This window comes from Populus alba, chromosome 13 (assembly GCF_005239225.2).
Source record: "Populus alba chromosome 13, ASM523922v2, whole genome shotgun sequence".
In the NCBI taxonomy this organism is placed as follows: Eukaryota; Viridiplantae; Streptophyta; class Magnoliopsida; order Malpighiales; family Salicaceae; genus Populus; species Populus alba.
Window position 1 is genome coordinate 10,803,325 of NC_133296.1, and position 20,924 is coordinate 10,824,248.

Here is a 20,924-nt window from a genome sequence, read left to right on the forward strand (position 1 = left end):
GGTCAAAATAGTGTGATTGTATGATGAGCTTATATTGGCGATTAGTGTTTTTTTTTAGGTATAAAAATCATACATTATTTTATTTATAATTCCACTCTATTATTATTATTATTATTATTTTCGTAGTGTGGAAGACATTGAATGGTGGATTTTGTCTCCTGGATTGAGGTGATTTTGATGTGTTGAGATTAATCATAAAATTATGATTAATAGGGTTCATAGGTCGCCATCTAGTATTTTGGTCAATAGAAAACCTAATGGTCTACAAGAGTCTGGGTAAGTAGATTAGTTGTGCATGGAGAAAACGCATCACCCTCATGCACTCTGCCTATGGTAAGCTGCATTATTGATTGATTTTTTTTCCAAGTCATGTTTCTATTCGTTGGTATGTCTAAGGTTAAAAAAAGATCATTCTCGATAAGGATATTTCTAGTTTATAGGGCTAAAACCTAACCATTCTAAGACCAAGATTTTAATGGTGTATTTAATTCTATTTTTGTATCTTTAATACAAGGAGAATATACTTTATAGTGTGATTTTATACCTCAAAATATTAAAGTCTATAATTAATTCCTAATACTTTTTTTCTAATTCTTTTAATTTAATGCTGAGAATAAGCACTACATTGTAAAATTCACATTCCAAAATATTAATTAAAAAAAATTATTTTTGTGTTTTTCAAAGTATGATAAAAATACAATATATTTTTTTTATATAAAATATGCTTAAAGTTTTTAGAACTTGGTCACATGCACACAAATAAAAACATGTTTTTTTTTTTTCAAATAATGATTTTTCTTATTTTTTTGTATATTTCTGAAATTTTTTTAAAAACAAATATATTTAATACTAGATTAGTATCTTACAATGTAAGTTTACAACCCAAATATTAAATAAAATGGTTGGAAAATATGCGAGGGAGCCACAAACAATTTTAAAATGGTCTCTAAATGTTTTCTAGAATTTTTAAAAAACTATTTAAGATTGTTTGGCAAAATCACAAAAGAGAAAATAAACATTGCTAGAAAATCAATAGGGCATGTTTTCCAAACACGCTCTTAACTAAAAATCAAAGCCTCAAAAAATATCTTAAGGTTGTGTTTGACAAACACCATTTAAGGATAAAAATTGCATTTTTTTCTTTTAAAAATTTTAAACCATCAAAACATTATCTTATTAGAAATGGACTCAACCCTGCCATGTGGGTTAGCTTCTTGGCCCAACCCAACAAACATGGCCCAAAATCAAAAAAGAAAGAACGAAGATCAATAGAGGGAAAACCATTTGAATTTATTCAAGAACATGAAGAAAAACCTAGAAAATGTAGATTAAAAACTAGATCAAATCACGTCAAATTGATTAAACTGAAACCTCATGCTTGCAACTTCAAACAAACCTAACAACCTACTCAAAATAGACTAATCCAACAACAACATTAATACTTAACATATCTTTCCATGATCTCAAAATTGATTAACTAATCATTAAAACATGCTAAAAATGTATCTTAAACTAACATTTAACACTCTAATAAACAATCTTAAACATCAAACCAAACTTGAAACAAAAATTAAACATGCATATGTATACTAAATCATGGCATAACTAAACATCTAAAAACAAGCATCCATTACATTTAAACTAAAAAAAAAAATTCAGAGGAGGCCTAACAAAACATTTTTGAGCAGTAATTTAAAAAACAAAATAAAGGTGGAAGGAGTGTGCTTATTGAGCTCCATGGCTTATTTTGATCTAAAAAAAAAGTATTATTTTTCTTGTAATTGTTTTAAAATGGACCTTCTTTCTTTCTAGGTTTGGTTTTTTCTTCAATCTTTGGTTTTTGGTTTGGCTTGTTAACAAACCTTCCTATTTATATAGAGGCAGTAGAACACTGCAGTAACTGTAATGATTACAACATCCTATATTAGAATCCTATTCTGATAGATACATGAGTAACTGTAATGATTACAACATCCTATATTAGAATCATATTCTATAATATGCCCCCTCAAGCTGAGGGTGGGGGATCAACCCGAAGCTTGAATCGAAAAGCAGTAAAGGATGTAACAGGAAGCGGTTTAGTGAAGACATCAGCAAGTTGATCTCGAGAGGGAATAAAACGAATCTGAATTTCTTTCTTGGCAACACGGTCACGAACAAAGTGATAATCCACTTCAACATGCTTAGTACGAGCATGAAAGATAGGATTTGTTGAGAGATAGGTAGCACCAAGATTATCACACCAAATGGTAGGGGCAGAGACTGAGGGAACTTGCAAATCTTTTAACAAGTATTGAAGCCAAATGACTTCAGCGGTACCATCAGCAAGGGCTTTATACTCAGCCTCAGTAGAGGAGCGAGCAACAGTGCGTTGCTTGCCGGATTTCCAAGAAATCGGCGTCTGACCAAAAAAGACAAGATAGCCGCCCGTAGACTTGCGATCATCAATACTACCAGCCCAATCTGCATCTGTAAAGCCATGTAGAGCAAAAGAGGAGCCTCGAGTGATATGGAAACCATAAGATGCCGTACCTTTAAGATAACGTAAAATACGTTTGACAGCGGCCCAATGAGAATCTGTAGGAGCATGCATAAACTGACAGACTCTGTTAACAGCAAAGCATATATCTGGACGGGTGAAGGTAAGATATTGAAGAGCACCCACGATTTGACGAAATCATGTAGGATCAGAGAATGAATGATCCGATAATAAAATGACTTTCGAAGGGGAGACTGGAGTATCAACTGGTTTGTAGGAAGTCATACCAGCTCGAGTGAGGATGTCAAGAATATATTTATGTTGACGCAGCATTAAACCCATACTAGTAGACTGAACTTCAATACCCAGAAATTAGTGAACAACACCTAAGTCACGAAGCTTGAACTCAGAGCTGAGTAACTGTATAAGGTGATGAAGCATAGCAGAGTTGCTACCCGTGAGCAGAATATCATCAACATACACCAGGAGATAAAAGATATTAGTACCATCAGATAAGATAAACAGGGAGGTGTCAACCTTGGAAGCTTGGAAACCGATGGAGAGCAAAAAATCACTTAGACGAGTGTACCATTCTCTCGGTGCCTGTTTCAAACCATACAATGATTTGTGTAATCTACACACATGAGATGGAAGAGACGAGTCAACGAAACCTGGAGGCTGTTTCATATAGACCTCTTCAGTAAGAACACCATTGAGGAAGGCATTATGAATATCAAGCCGATGAATCTTCCAATTTCGCGAAACCGCAATAGAGAAAACCAATCGGACAGTGGCTTGCTTAATAACTGGACTGAAGGTTTCAGAATAATCAATACCTTCCTGCTGGGTAAAACATCTAGCAACAAGGCGCGCTTTATAGCGCTCAATACTACCATCAACATGATGTTTGATCCGATATACCCATCTACTACCAACAACGTTCATCGAAGGATGAAATGGAACCAAAGACCAAGTGCGATTTTCGCGTAAAGCGGCGATCTCATCACACATAGCATTATGCCAAACTGCATATCGGTCAGCATCAAAGAATGCAAAAGGCTCAGAAGAGGGAGAATATAGTACCCGTGTGGAGGTAGAAGTAACGGCAGTGGAAGCAACTAGATTAGCTGTCTTCGGCTGCCGCGGTCTAAGAGTCATAGGATGTCTGTTGTGTGCTAGTGGAGACGCAGGGGAAGATGGTTGTAGCGAGGAGACTTGTGGCAGCTGATAAGAAGACAAATCAACCATAAGTTGCAGACCAGCGGGAGAGGATGATAAAGAAGTAGCCTCAAGCATAGGACTATCAGTAAAGGAGGGGCTGAAGGTAGAGACTGAAGCGGCAGGAGTGCTAGCCAGGGAGGGCGAAGCAGAGGAGGGACTAGAAAGTGCCCCAAGGCCATGAGGAGAGGAGACCAATTGACGATCTGAACCTGCATCATAAGGGTTAGATAAACAAGCATGGGATGATGGCCAAGGGATGGGTAGAGGCTGTGGTCGGGTGGTTTTTTGGAGTGGCAAAGCGGAGTGTTGTGGGCTGTTTGGGTAGCTAGTGAAAGCGGGTAGCGATGGGTGGTTTAGCAAATTTGGGAGGGTGACAGTAGTGGGTGGGGTGGGGGTTGTGGTGGAAACACATGTTCATGGAAGCGGACATGACGGGAAATATAAATACGGTGAGATGCAATGTCAAGACATCGATAACCAAGATGCGAGGAACTATATCCAAAATACACACATGGAGAGGAACGAAAATCCAATTTATGATTATTATATGGACGCAGAAAAGGAAAACAAAGACACCCAAAGGCACGCAAAAAATGATAATCAGGAGACCGTTGAAATAAACAATCAAACGGAGAGCGATGGGCAAGAATAGGAGTAGGCATGCGATTTATAAGAAAAACAGAGGTTTCAAAAGCATAATTCCAGAATCGAAAAGGTGCTTTACATTGCCCTAAAAGAGTAAGACCTGTTTCCACAATATGCCTATGACGACGCTCTACTGTTCCATTTTGTTCATGAGTGTGGGGACAAATCAGACGATGATGAATACCAATGGTCTGAAAAAATGTGGATAGTTTTCGGTATTCACCACCCCAATCAGTTTGAATAGATTTTATTTTTAAGGAAAATTGACGTTCGACAAGAGTTTTGAAATTTATGAAAAACAGAGTAAAACATCAACTTGGCAACTAGAGGATAATACCATACATATTTAGTATAAGCATCAACGAAGATAAAAAAATAACGATAGCCATCTGAAGAAAAAAGAGGAGCAGGGCCCCATACATCACTAAAAATTAATTCAAGTGGAGCAGAAGTTTTGTGACCAGTAGGTCCTAAAGACAAACGCGATGATTTTCCTAAAGGACAACTTTGACATTGAAAATTAAGACGTTTGTTGTTACAAATAATCTTATTTTTCGAGATTAACAATTGAAAGATACGTGAAGTAGGATGACCTAGTCGACGATGCCATAAATCGGCAGAGGCAGAAGTGCAGGGAGACCAATAGGCTTGAGGAACTGACGTGACGGAAGACTTGGTCAGGGCATAGAGACCATCTTTACTCTGACCTGAGAGAAGGACTTCATGGGTGTTGAAATCCTTGACATAAAACACACGAGGGTGAAATTCAAAATAAACATTATTATCAAGACAAAATTTCTGAACAGAGAGCAGAGGTTTTGTGATTGCAGGAACATGAAGAACATTAGATAAGGTGAAAGAACGATGTGGTGTATATATTTTTGTATGACCAAGATGAGATATAGGAAGGCCCTTACCATCACCAACATGCAAATTATCATTACCAAGGTACGGTTCTGAAGCGGTCAAGGTGGCAAGATCAGGTGTGACGTGTTGATTGGCACCGGTATCTGGAAACCAATCAACAGAACCGGTTAAGGAGAGATTGCGCTGCACCAGGTTGGCAGTAGGTTGTTGGCCATAACCTCGTTGCTGGCCTGCCAGAGAGCAGGTTCGATGGTCTTTCCTCTCTCTAGCTCCCTATCATCCATGTATACATCGATGCCTCTTTGTACCAAATTAGAATATAGATGGCTAGTAAAGTTATTCCGTGTGTCTTTGCCTCTAAAGCTAAGGAAGACATCATACATCCATTGGGGAGGAGAATAAGAAGATGAGGTTGCTTTCTGTATGCTGGATGAAGCCATGGGAATCCCAGTAGCTGTAATTTAATACTGATTGATTCCTTCTAGTCTTCTTAACTCTTAGCTAGCGTTCTCCTGAGTTCAAACATGAAACAAAAAGTTAAGAGCAAGAGATTTGGCAAACTCAAGCTGGAACATAATTCTAATACACGTAGCAGAGACAAACCGTGTGGGAAGAGTTGAGTAGAGAGATGACAGATCTAGCCAAAGCCCAATTCTTTCTTCTTCTGGCCTCTCCACAACTGTGTAACTTCCAGATCCCCCTCTCCCTCTCTGATTTTTCTCCTCTCTTACACCCTCGATCCTTCACTCTCGGTTTTTTCTCCGGTTTCTTTAGAGCAGAAACTCGTACAGCCGGTAAACGTCCTGGATTTTTTCTTATGTGATTGGAAGGAAGATTACTTTCAATGCAGACAAAGGAAAACGGAAGTGGAATCTAACACGCATTGGACTTAGATAACTTGTTATTCTAACCATCAAGTGGTCCGTCAAGTGGCACCTTTCTAGCAAAAGTCTGGGCAGTGCCTCCCAAGTCAAAAACGAAACATCAAAGAATTTTCACATATTAAGGAAAGAGTTTGAATACAATGTAAACACTCCTATATAGTAATAGTTATACTATGTAATACATCCTACCATTATATTGTACACAACCCTGCAAGTATAAATACAAAGGATGGCTGCTACTCTTATGCATCCAACACAATTAAACGCAAACCTATCTCTCAACTAATTCTAACTTGGTATCAAAGCTGCGGTTATTGTTCAGCAGCCTTCTTCCGCAACAGTTGCAATTCTCCTGCATAGCTGTTTCAAACCAGCAGCCCTCCTTAATTCTTAGCAGCCGTTCTTCCTCTATTAAGAGTCACAAGCAGCAGTTTCTCCTTAGCAGAGATCACTCATCTTCTTCCTCTGTCACTTCTCACGAAGTAAAAACCGCAACTTCTCCTCCTTAGCAACATGGACAATCAAGAACTCCAACAGTCTGCTAGCGCTGCATCAGCTCTTCAATCTTCCTTTTCTCCTGTGGCGCAATCAGTTATGTATGGGGCAACGACTACTACCTCCATTATTCCTCTTCCTAACACACACCAGGTAGTCTCTTTAAGACTCTCGCATCATAATTTCCTGTGTTGGAGGATGCAGATGAAACCTTTTCTCTTGGGCCAAGGCATTTATTCTTTTGTTGATGGCACATCACCATGTCCTCCTTCACATTTGGCATCGGCTGAGACATCTACACTCTCTGTCAACCCTGCATATTTGTCATGGAAGCAGCAAGATCACCTAATCATGAGTGCCCTCCTATCTTCTCTCTCGGTGGAAGTTCTGCACCTGGTTGTAGATTGTACCAATTCCCATGCCATTTGGACAACGCTGGAAACAGCTCTTGCCTCCCCCTCCAATTCCAGGATTATGCAGCTCCACGGCTCATTCTAAGATTTACGACAGAATGATGATACTGCCAGCATTTACTTGCAAAAGGCTAAGGCCTTGTTTGATGAACTAGCTGCCACTGGCAGACCAATCTCCCTGGCAGAATTTAACTTGTATGTTTTTCGTGGATTGCGCAGTGAGTTTAAGGATCTTGTCACCAGCTTGTCCACTAAGGATGCCCCCATCAGCTATATTGATCTTTATAGCAGCCTTCTTACACATGAGTTCCTTCACAAAGCCTCTCTTCAGCCATTTGTAACAGCCCCTCCGTTACCAACTCCAACGCAGCAGCCAGCTACATTCTTTGTGCAGCATCAATCTGGCAGACGGGGTCATTTTCGTAGGGGCTGGAGACCTAACAATCATAGCAATTTTTATCGTGGCAATGGACTAGCAAACAATTATAATTCAGGACAACAATATAGTCCACATGGAAACCGGTTCTCATCTGGCACCTCACGGCCAACAGGTAGTTTTGGGCAGCAAGGAAATCGTTTTGGTGGCTATCCTCGCAATATAAAATGTCAGCTGTGTTATGAATATGGGCATACTGCTCAACAGTGTTCTCAGTTGGCTACTCATCACATGCAAGCTAATGCTAATCTTGCATTTAATCCTGCCTCTTCCACTCTTGTTACTTGGTTTCCTGATACAGGTGCAAATCATCATGTCACGCCGGATCTTGTAAGTATGATGAGTTCAGAACCTTATCTTGGAAATGATCATCTGCATGTTGGTGATGGTAAAGGCCTTGTTTTCTCAAATATAGCTCACTCTAAAATTCGCTCACCAAACCGCATGTTTACTTTATTCAATATCTTACATGTTCCTACCATTAAAAAACCTTTGCTATCTGTTCAAAAAAATTTTCATGAGAATAACGTGTTTTTTGAATTTCATTCCTCTCTATTTTATGTTAAGGATCTCATGACAAAGGAAGTTCTTCTTTCCAGTCAGAGTAAAGATGGTCTATATGTTTTGTCCAAGTCATCCACAACATCGTTGCCTCAAGCTTTTTTCTCTACCTGTCTATCTACTTTAGCTGATGTCTGGCATCGTCGCCTTGGACATCCTAGTCCACGTATTCTGTATTTGCTGGTGAAAAATAAAAAAGTGTCATGTACGTCCAATCAGTTTAATTTTTAGTGTCCTACGTGCCCTCTGGGCAAGTCATCTCGTCTGACTCTAAAAACTACGGGTCATCAAACTCGAGCTCCTCTTGACTTGATTTTTAGTGATGTTTGGGGTCCATCCCCTATGTTGTCATCTGATGGTTTTCGCTATTTTGTTATTTTTGTGGATGCTCATACAAAGTTTATATGGTTTTATCCCTTGGTTGCTAAGTCTGATGTTTTTGCAATTTTTCATCAGTTTCAGGCGCTTGTGGAGCGCCAATTCTCCTTAAAAATTAAGTCTGTTCCAACCGATTGGGGTGGTGAATATCGAAAACTAAATACATATTTTAAAACGATTGGTATTCATCATCGTGTGATCTGCCCGCACACTCATGAACAAAATGGCATGGTTGAACGCCGTCGTAGACATATTGTTGAAACTGGACTCACTCTCCTTGGGCAGTGTCATGCTCCCCTTAAATGCTGGAGTTATGCTTTTGAAAGTTCTGTTTATTTGATTAATCGCATGCCCACTCCAGTTCTTAAAAATAAGTCATCGTTTGAATATCTTCTAAAATCGACTCCTGATTATGCGTTTCTTCGTACTTTCGGGTGTCTCTGCTTTCCTTTTCTTCATCCATACAATGCTCACAAATTAGATTTTCGGTCCACTCCTTGTGTTTTCCTAGGATATAGTACCTCGCATGTCGGTTATCAATGTCTTGATTTGTCATCCAAACGAATTTATCTTGCACGTCATGTCCTTTTTCATGAAATTGTTTTTCCTTTTGATAAAACTGAACAGATTGCAGCAACACCCAAACAGCCCTCTGCTCCCTCTATACCCGTCACTTTACTTCCTCTCATGCAACCCTCGTCAGTTCCTTCACCACTGCCCCATACACTGCCTACACCTCCTTCGAATCATTTACCATTATCTGCATGTTATTATGATCATTCTTCAATTGCAGGTTCAGATTCCTCACACTCACAAGCATCGTCCGATGTCGCTGCCAGCTCCCCTGGTTTCCCCCTTGTTCGCTCCCTTGTTATGGGTGCTTCTTCTGCTGGTCTCCACCACGGTCTACGCTTCTATTGAGGTCTTCACCCACAGGTTCTTCCTCTCTTTCCCCTCCTGGAATTAACGTATGTGTTGATCTATCTAAGTTCAATCTTCAACACGTCCATGTCGTTGTCTCCTCTCCATCTCAGCGGGCTCGCACCCATCCTATGGTGCTTCGCCCACGGCTAGAAAGAAATGCTAATCTTAGCATTGCAACTGTCTCACGAGTCACGACCTTACCTCAGTAGGAGCCATTGTCATTTAAGGAATCAAACAGGTATGTGACTTGGGACACTGCCATGCAGGAGGAACTTCGGGCACTTCACTCTAATCAGACTTGGACGTTGGTGCCTCCCCATCCAACTATGAATGTGATTGGCAGTAAATGGGTTTACAAGATAAAAAGACATGTTGATGGTCAGGTCGCCCGATATAAAGCACGGTTAGTTGCTCGCGACTTCACTCAGCAAGAAGGGATTGATTATTTGGAGACGTTCAGTCCAGTGATCAAGCCTACAACGGTTCGCCTTGTGCTCACTATTGTTGTTTCATATGGATGGACCATTCATCAGTTGGATGTTCATAATGCTTTCCTAAATGGCATTCTTCAGGAAGAGGTATACATGGCGCAACCGCCTGGGTTTGTTGATCCGGCACTCCCATCTCATGTGTGTCGTCTCCATAAATCTCTGTATGGTTTGAAACAAGCCCCTCGTGCTTGGTACAACCGGTTGAGTGAGTTCTTACTATCCATTGGATTTCAGGCATCCAAGGGTGATACTTCTCTGTTTACTCTCTCTCATGATGGTGCCATGATTTACCTGCTTGTGTATGTTGATGATATTTTATTAACCGGAAGTAACTCAGCTATGCTTCATAGATTGATTACTTTGCTGCAATCAGAATTTAAGCTTCGGGATTTGGGTTCTGTTCATTTCTTCTTGGGCATTGAAGTTAAACCTACTGCTATGGTTATCTTATTAAGCCAACATAAGTATGCTCTCGATATCATCCAATGAGCAGGTATGACTTCGTGCAAACCAGCTGATACTCCTCTATCTGCCTCCTCCAAATTAGGACTCATACCTAGTACTCTCTACTCTGATCCCACACGGTATCGACAAATTGTTTGGGCATTACAATATCTTACCTTCACTAGACCTGATATCTGCTATGCAGTCAACAAGGTCTGTCAATTTATGCATGCCCCCACTGAGGATCTTTGGTCTGCTGTTAAACGCATCCTGCGTTACCTCCAGGCTACAACAACTTATGGTCTACACATCACTAGGGATTCTCCCCTGTCTCTTCATGGTTTCACAGATGCTGATTGGGCTGGTAGTATTGATGATCGAAAATCCACAGGTGGTTACCTTGTGTACCTTGGCTCTACCCCTATCTCATGGAAATCCGGGAAACAACGCATTGTTGCGAGATCCTCTACTGAAGCGGAATACAAAGCCTTAGCTGATGGTACTGCTGAGATTTTGTGGATTCGCTCATTATTGACAGAACTTTGGATTCCTTCTTCGACTGTGACCATGTTATGGTGTGATAATTTAGGGGCCACCTTCTTATCTGCAAATCCAGTATTTCATGCTCGTACTTCACATGTTATGGAATTTTCAGCTACATTATGATTCATGGGAAATTTCCTAGACACAAAATAAATAAAATATTAATGTATGATTGATTGATTCTTGCCAACAGATGCCAAGTCTACTTGACAAAAATTAAACAATACTTTATAGTTAATTGGTCCATGCATATTTCTCTATTATAATCTATAAGCAAAATAAAAAAAAAAATATTGATGTATGATTGATTGATTCTTGCCAACACATGCCTAGTCCACTTGAAAATTTCCAAACGAGAATTGGATTTTTTTTCTTATAGTTATTTTAGGATTCTAATTTTTTACAAACAGGTAGGAGAAAAGTAATATTTTTACATTTATTACCATCACTCTAAACTCTAAACATAAAAAAGAAAAAGAAAACAAGCATTAAAAGATATATTATATATATATAAAGGATTAAAATTAAGATATATAAAATCAAATTTATAGGTATGGGCATTTACAGCACTACTCATCTTAATGTATGTAGCAAAAACCTAATGTAATTAAATTGGTTAATTTAATGTACATTCATTGAAATGACCATAATATTTATACCTCGTTTATTTTTATATTTCAAAAGTGCTTTTGAAATATTTTAATAAAATTTTATTTTGTTTATTTTAAATTAATATTTTTTTATGTTTTAGATCATTTTGATGTGTTAACATCAAAAAATAAATTTTTTTTTAAAAAATATTATTTTAATAAATTTTTAAATAATAAAAAAAAACTATAACTACATTTACAAACATCCTCTTAAACTGAAGTTTCCTGCTTGTGGACACATAATGCATGCAATTATGGACAGAAGATTCTCCTTGGGTAGGATTGGCATATATATGCCCTAATTAATTATCCTTTAAACTAAAACTTAGATATGGATTGAGCGGGCAATTAATCTTTAAATTTTCATACTAAGATATCCAGAGCAAATGACTAATAAATGGAAAACTGATTGGGGAAAGCTTACATAATGGATATTTTTAGACAATAGGTATAAGCAAGCAACAAAGCAAAAGTTGGACTTTATAATAACTAAGGGTGTTCACGGTCTGGTTTGGTCCAGTTTTAATATAAAAATTCAACCCAACCAGAAAATACCATTCCTTGTTAATATAACCTGAACCAAACTGGTTTTGTTCAGTTTGGGTCGGTTTTTTAGCCTTAAAAACTAGAAAAACCAAAACCAATTAAATAAGAAAAAACTTGGCCGAATCAAATTCAAAAAATTCCTTGCTAAAAACCTTGAATTTGAGCCCTTTAGTTGAGATCTGAAAGATCTTCCTTACTCGAATCCCAATCACTGGATTTATCCAAGTTAGAACAACTATATGTTAACAAAGTTTCCAATAGCATCCCGCAAACTACTGGGACCTCACTAGGAGAACTGCATGTTAATAAAACCCAAAACAAGGATTTTATCCAAGTTTTTTGCCATAAACTAAAGCAGAGAGTACAAACTTTAGCTAGAAAGAACAGGATTAGGGTTTGTCTCATCAAATCATCAGTAAATGAGAAAAGACAACAATATGAGAGAAAGACAATAGTAACGATAAAAAAAGAACAAGAAATGGAACAGAGGAGAAAGACAACAATATGTGTAACACCCTGTAATTTAGTACATTCATAAAAGAACTTTGAGCATTAACTTTTTTTAAAAAATGGGTTTTGTTTTTTCCACCGAACTTATCTGAGACTTGCCGAAATTTCCATTGAAATTTTGGCAGAGTTTTCTTTATATCTGGAGGTCCCAAGTTATCGACAATCATCATGTACAATTATACTTATTTCTCAATCACATCATAATCATGTAGAACCTCAACAACACATCACTCACGGTACATGCCTCACATTTCGCATGCTCATTTCTTTCCCATTAACACACATAATTCATAATAATTGCAAGTAAACAAACTAAGATTACAAATACAGAATAATACATTTTTATGTCCCGACACTTAATGTAAAAAGAGTACTATTACATAATAAGTCATTTAGTTCCTTAAAGACAAAATACATTAATGTCATCTTCTGATTCAATCATGCAAAAGGAAACTAGAGGACCTAAAACGCTACTCCTGGCGTGAATCTGAAGGACCTGAAATTTCATAATGTATATAATAAATATAGCATAAAAGGAAAAATCACACAATACATGCACGAAATTAAACATATATTCAACGATATGCAATCATAGTTCCTTGAAATTCTCATTTATCCTTCCATTATTACATCTCTATCCATCCTTCCTAGAATCATTCAACATTTTCATTTTGTGTCTTGTTTCACCTCATGAGCGCATTTAGTTCATTATAATATCTACCATGTGATTTCTCTCCCTCTTACTCTATCTCTTTATATCAATTTCAATCCCAACATCTATTATACCCATTATGGCTTTTCCACATAAGTTGTCAAACTCATCATGATTGCGGTCCAATTTTAGTTTATAAATATATTCAACTTACATATTTCTTGTGCCTATTTCAACACATTCCAATGTTTCTTTAGATTTTCAGCAAAATCTCTCATTATTATGGAACCTGCCATCATTTTCACAATATTCACATCCGATCCATCTTCAAATAATATGAATATTATTGGCATTTTATTACACTATTATAATTATCACCAAATTCTTATCATGCCAGGAACAACACGAAACCTTAATACAACATATTTACATTATTGGTCATAATTTCTTTAACATCCTCCAAGTGCGCAGGACATGATTCTCAAATTATATCAATTACAATTCCTTAATTAATTCAAAATACATCATATATATATAGCATTGCATTGCATTGCATTCCTTAAGTGTATAACACCTACCATGGTTAATGAACTTCTACTCTCACATCCCAAGCGATACGATATTTGCTTTGCCTCCATCCTTCACAAGAATTTGATCTTCATCAGTTTCTCCTTTTTTTTTTTCTTCAATAATCCATAACATAAACACAAATTACCATTTTTTGTTTAAAACAATTAGGTATCATCCAACATTCCATTTATAATCTGACAAGTCAGTCATCCTGACAATATTAACATTCCATTATATTGTACACAACCCTGCAAGTATAAATACAAAGGATGGCTGCTACTCTTATGCATCCAACACAATTAAACGCAAACCTATCTCTCAACTAATTCTAACTTGGTATCAAAGCTGCGGTTATTGTTCAGCAGCCTTCTTCCGCAACAGTTGCAATTCTCCTGCATAGCTGTTTCAAACCAGCAGCCCTCCTTAATTCTTAGCAGCCGTTCTTCCTCTATTAAGAGTCACAAGCAGCAGTTTCTCCTTAGCAGAGATCACTCATCTTCTTCCTCTGTCACTTCTCACGAAGTAAAAACCGCAACTTCTCCTCCTTAGCAACATGGACAATCAAGAACTCCAACAGTCTGCTAGCGCTGCATCAGCTCTTCAATCTTCCTTTTCTCCTGTGGCGCAATCAGTTATGTATGGGGCAACGACTACTACCTCCATTATTCCTCTTCCTAACACACACCAGGTAGTCTCTTTAAGACTCTCGCATCATAATTTCCTGTGTTGGAGGATGCAGATGAAACCTTTTCTCTTGGGCCAAGGCATTTATTCTTTTGTTGATGGCACATCACCATGTCCTCCTTCACATTTGGCATCGGCTGAGACATCTACACTCTCTGTCAACCCTGCATATTTGTCATGGAAGCAGCAAGATCACCTAATCATGAGTGCCCTCCTATCTTCTCTCTCGGTGGAAGTTCTGCACCTGGTTGTAGATTGTACCAATTCCCATGCCATTTGGACAACGCTGGAAACAGCTCTTGCCTCCCCCTCCAATTCCAGGATTATGCAGCTCCACGGCTCATTCTAGGATTTACGACAGAATGATGATACTGTCAGCATTTACTTGCAAAAGGCTAAGGCCTTGTTTGATGAACTAGCTGCCACTGGCAGACCAATCTCCCTGGCAGAATTTAACTTGTATGTTTTTCGTGGATTGCGCAGTGAGTTTAAGGATCTTGTCACCAGCTTGTCCACTAAGGATGCCCCCATCAGCTATATTGATCTTTATAGCAGCCTTCTTACACATGAGTTCCTTCACAAAGCCTCTCTTCAGCCATTTGTAACAGCCCCTCCGTTACCAACTCCAACGCAGCAGCCAGCTACATTCTTTGTGCAGCATCAATCTGGCAGACGGGGTCATTTTCGTAGGGGCTGGAGACCTAACAATCATAGCAATTTTTATCGTGGCAATGGACTAGCAAACAATTATAATTCAGGACAACAATATAGTCCACATGGAAACCGGTTCTCATCTGGCACCTCACGGCCAACAGGTAGTTTTGGGCAGCAAGGAAATCGTTTTGGTGGCTATCCTCGCAATATAAAATGTCAGCTGTGTTATGAATATGGGCATACTGCTCAACAGTGTTCTCAGTTGGCTACTCATCACATGCAAGCTAATGCTAATCTTGCATTTAATCCTGCCTCTTCCACTCTTGTTACTTGGTTTCCTGATACAGGTGCAAATCATCATGTCACGCCGGATCTTGTAAGTATGACGAGTTCAGAACCTTATCTTGGAAATGATCATCTGCATGTTGGTGATGGTAAAGGCCTTGTTTTCTCAAATATAGCTCACTCTAAAATTCGCTCACCAAACCGCATGTTTACTTTATTCAATATCTTACATGTTCCTACCATTAAAAAACCTTTGCTATCTGTTCAAAAAAATTTTCATGAGAATAACGTGTTTTTTGAATTTCATTCCTCTCTATTTTATGTTAAGGATCTCATGACAAAGGAAGTTCTTCTTTCCAGTCAGAGTAAAGATGGTCTATATGTTTTGTCCAAGTCATCCACAACATCGTTGCCTCAAGCTTTTTTCTCTACCTGTCTATCTACTTTAGCTGATGTCTGGCATCGTCGCCTTGGACATCCTAGTCCACGTATTCTGTATTTGCTGGTGAAAAATAAAAAAGTGTCATGTACGTCCAATCAGTTTAATTTTTAGTGTCCTACGTGCCCTCTGGGCAAGTCATCTCGTCTGACTCTAAAAACTACGGGTCATCAAACTCGAGCTCCTCTTGACTTGATTTTTAGTGATGTTTGGGGTCCATCCCCTATGTTGTCATCTGATGGTTTTCGCTATTTTGTTATTTTTGTGGATGCTCATACAAAGTTTATATGGTTTTATCCCTTGGTTGCTAAGTCTGATGTTTTTGCAATTTTTCATCAGTTTCAGGCGCTTGTGGAGCGCCAATTCTCCTTAAAAATTAAGTCTGTTCCAACCGATTGGGGTGGTGAATATCGAAAACTAAATACATATTTTAAAACGATTGGTATTCATCATCGTGTGATCTGCCCGCACACTCATGAACAAAATGGCATGGTTGAACGCCGTCGTAGAAATATTGTTGAAACTGGACTCACTCTCCTTGGGCAGTGTCATGCTCCCCTTAAATGCTGGAGTTATGCTTTTGAAAGTTCTGTTTATTTGATTAATCGCATGCCCACTCCAGTTCTTAAAAATAAGTCATCGTTTGAATATCTTCTAAAATCGACTCCTGATTATGCGTTTCTTCGTACTTTCGGGTGTCTCTGCTTTCCTTTTCTTCATCCATACAATGCTCACAAATTAGATTTTCGGTCCACTCCTTGTGTTTTCCTAGGATATAGTACCTCGCATGTCGGTTATCAATGTCTTGATTTGTCATCCAAACGAATTTATCTTGCACGTCATGTCCTTTTTCATGAAATTGTTTTTCCTTTTGATAAAACTGAACAGATTGCAGCAACACCCAAACAGCCCTCTGCTCCCTCTATACCCGTCACTTTACTTCCTCTCATGCAACCCTCGTCAGTTCCTTCACCACTGCCCCATACACTGCCTACACCTCCTTCGAATCATTTACCATTATCTGCATGTTATTATGATCATTCTTCAATTGCAGGTTCAGATTCCTCACACTCACAAGCATCGTCCGATGTTGCTGCCAGCTCCCCTGGTTTCCCCCTTGTTCGCTCCCTTGTTATGGGTGCTTCTTCTGCTGGTCTCCACCACGGTCTACGCTTCTATTGAGGTCTTCACCCACAGGTTCTTCCTCTCTTTCCCCTCCTGGAATTAACGTATGTGTTGATCTATCTAAGTTCAATCTTCAACACGTCCATGTCGTTGTCTCCTCTCCATCTCAGCGGGCTCGCACCCATCCTATGGTGCTTCGCCCACGGCTAGAAAGAAATGCTAATCTTAGCATTGCAACTGTCTCACGAGTCACGACCTTACCTCAGTAGGAGCCATTGTCATTTAAGGAATCAAACAGGTATGTGACTTGGGACACTGCCATGCAGGAGGAACTTCGGGCACTTCACTCTAATCAGACTTGGACGTTGGTGCCTCCCCATCCAACTATGAATGTGATTGGCAGTAAATGGGTTTACAAGATAAAAAGACATGTTGATGGTCAGGTCGCCCGATATAAAGCACGGTTAGTTGCTCGCACTGACAATATTAACACCACACAAGTAAGTTTAACTCAAGTTGTATATTCTGGTCATTAGAAAACAAAACTAATGCCACTAGCCCATCACCGGGTAACTAGTTCCTCTGCCCATCTTATTCCGTAATTTTCAATCAATATCTGCCTCTTCAAGGCCGAATGAATAATCCTATCAAGATTTCAATCCCCATTTCATTAATATTTTTAATTATTACCTCTCCCCTAAAACTTGGAAGGGAATGCTGATACTAATAAATTCTCCTTATTGTTATTAGTCTCTCATATCAGGATCGGCTAATCAAGTTCATTATAAACGTCAAAATTAATACCATTGATTGATGTTATCGACTATTTCTAACATGGAATAGCCAATCAGATTTTTCTTTCCATAATATCTTGGAATATTTCCGGAAATGTTGATGTCAAGATTCTTGACATCATTAGCTTTTACTTCAGGAATAACTAGTCAAGTTTCATGTGATTGCCGATATTGACAGCACCGGTCAATATCATTAACTATTCTCACCCGAAAAGTTAATCAAGTTCAGTATCCCTCGTTTTCAGGGATGATTATGCCGATGTTAGTAAACCTTACTAACATCATTAGCCTCCGCATTCGGGACCGGCTAATCAAGTTTCGTGTGATTGTCGATATTGACAGCACCGATCAATATCATTAACTATTCACTCACCCCGGTCATCCACTTTGGATGCCATTGGCCAAAGGTAATCATTCTTTGTCCCGGCCATCCATTCAGATGCCATTAGCCAAAGCTAATCAATCCTTCATCCTGGTCATCCATTTGGATGCCATTAGCCGAAGCTAAACATTCATTTATCCTGGCCATCCATCCAAATGCCATTAGTCGAAGCTAATCATTCTTTGTCCCGGCCATCCCTTCAAATGCCATTAGCCGAAGCTAATCAGTCCTTCGTCCTGGTCATCCATTCAGATGCCATTACCTGAAGCTAATCATTCATTTGTCCTGCCCATCCATCTGGATGCCATTAGCCGAAGCTAATCATTCTTTGTCCCGGCCATCCATTCGGATGCCATTAGCCGAAGCTAATCATTCATTTGTCCTGGCCATCCATCTGGATGCCATTAGCCGAAGCTAATCATTCTTTGTCCTGACCATCCATTCGGATGCCATTAGCCGAAGCTAATCAGTCCTTCATCCCGGCCATCCATTCGGATTCCATTAGCCGAAGCTAATCAACCATTTGTCAACATTTAAGCCCGATGTTAGTAAACCTTACATCATTAGCCTCCGCATTCGAGACCGGCTAATCAAGTTCGAGGAATGGTCATCAACGAAGTCTATTAATGTAATTCATATTCTTAACCCAGTCAAGTACTCAAATCCATTTTGAATTTCTCGTTTATTTCACTTTATCCTCTCTTTGTGGTTTCACCCACAGATGCAAAGACCAAGAATTTAATAAGTTCGTAAATTAACGCTACGTAAAAAGTGTAGGTATAGAACACCTACCAGCTGTAGAAGCTCAACTCGCTCTTCCTTGTTGTTGTTGTGCCCCTCTTACAAAGCTCCTACTATACGAGCTCCTGAGAAGTCGAGTGAATGCCTCTCCTACATTTTTAATATAACATCCTGAATCATTATTGAATCTTCCCGATTCATTCATAATATTCATTAATTCACAAAATCAAATACTTTCGTAAACAATTTCCATGAATGTATTTTATTTTTGTAATTGTCATTTAAATTAAACGCCCATTTAATTCAATTCTTCATCCAATGATCTTCAATGTCTAAAGGGCATGACTTTTCGTCACCGATTTTCTTTTGTCCCAAGACATTTAATCAATCACCAACCAATGTAATTTAACTTAAATTTCATCAATGACTACACATGCCAAATTTTTCCAAAAGCACACTCAAAATGACTCCTTATATCATAATTCAACTTACAACATGATTTCCCATTCTAACACAACCAAAATATTAGTCAATCACTATTCTTTATAGAATTTAACTATACCATCACTTATCAACACATCAAACATGACTTAAACATAACACAAACACAACCATCATCATTAAACCCATTACCATTATCCTTATCCTTAGTCCCAAAACATACTTTTTATGCTAACCCTCATATTCTCATTCAATATTTCTCAAACCAAACTTAAAAAATCATTATTTAAATTTAGAATTCAATACATCCAAACGGTGGAATTATACATCATCGTCATTAGAATAACATATCCAAAATTAACATACATCCAATGGTTAAAACTTCTGATATCAGAACAATACCGGACTGACCTAAAATTTGGAGACCTGCTGTTCAGGAAGTACAATTTCTGATAGGAGTGTTATTTTTGGATCTAAACTGTTCAGAATTTATATAACATCTAGATGAACGACATATCCAAAATCCAGACCAATCCAACGGTGAAATGATGATATAACAGCTAACGAATAAAGCTGTCTTGAAGGGTGATTTTCTAGAAATGTTCCTCCGGTGACAACCCTCAAACGAAGTCTGATATTTACAATCCCTCCAGTCAGAATGTAGATGACATTGAGCATAATAACATATCCAAAAATCAATTTAATCCAACAGTGGAAAGTCAAACTATGGCTGCCGAAGTGCCTGCCCTGTTGAAATCCCAAAACCCATAGTTTCAAATCAATTTATTCTTTCTATTTTTCAGCAAATTAAGCCATTATCATGCAATTAATCTCTAAATTCACATGAAAAATTACTCCCCCAAAATATTTATATGAACCCTAGAATTTTAAACTTGGAGGTTTTCTTCTCCTCATGCAAGAACAAGAGAGAAAAACGAAATCACTAAAGGGTATGTTGCTTACCTTTGCTACTTTAACTTATTTCAATGAATTCTTGCAAAAATTTACAAAAATCATGTCCTCCTCTTCCAATTTCTAGCTTCTTCTCTTTGTTTCTCTCAAGCTCTATAACTCTCTAAGTTGTTATTTAATTTGTTTTCTTGGATAGAATCCTCCTATGAACACTCCCTTTTGATTTAGCTTGAAGAAATGAAGAGAAAATGAAGATAATGGGACAAAAAAAATGGTCTCCCTCCTGTTTGTTTTTCATTTGCAGAGGACGTGCTCTGTTTTTAAAGAGAGGAGAGGAAAGGAGAGGAGAGTATTTGTTTTGATAAAATTAAAAAAATGCCCCTTGTGTCATCTTCTTTCATTTACCCGATTTTCAGTACTCTTCCTAAATCTTTTCCAAACTCTGATTGACACGAAATTTGAACCTAATATAAAACAATATGTCTAGAGATTCCTTACAAAATTTCAACCCGATCCAACGGTCGAATTGAGATATATCATCGATATCGTAAAACTAGACAATTAGTGTCTTTTACACTAAAATCTGAATTTCATGCATTAATTTATTTACTTAGATCCTCATGACATTTCCCCTTAATTTATACTCAATAAATTCAATATTACCACATTTATCATTAATTTGTCAGAATACGTGTTTTGACTGGGGTTTACATATCTTCTATTTTTTTTTCTTATTCTTTTATCCATTGAAACTCATC

At 38.2% G+C, this 20,924-nt stretch overlaps 1 pseudogene; it reads left to right on the forward strand.

The window, feature by feature from the left end:
* The first annotated feature begins 6,609 nt into the window (after positions 1-6,609).
* Positions 6,610-10,904, forward strand: LOC140954407 (uncharacterized; annotated as a pseudogene).
* The last annotated feature ends 10,020 nt before the right edge of the window (positions 10,905-20,924 follow it).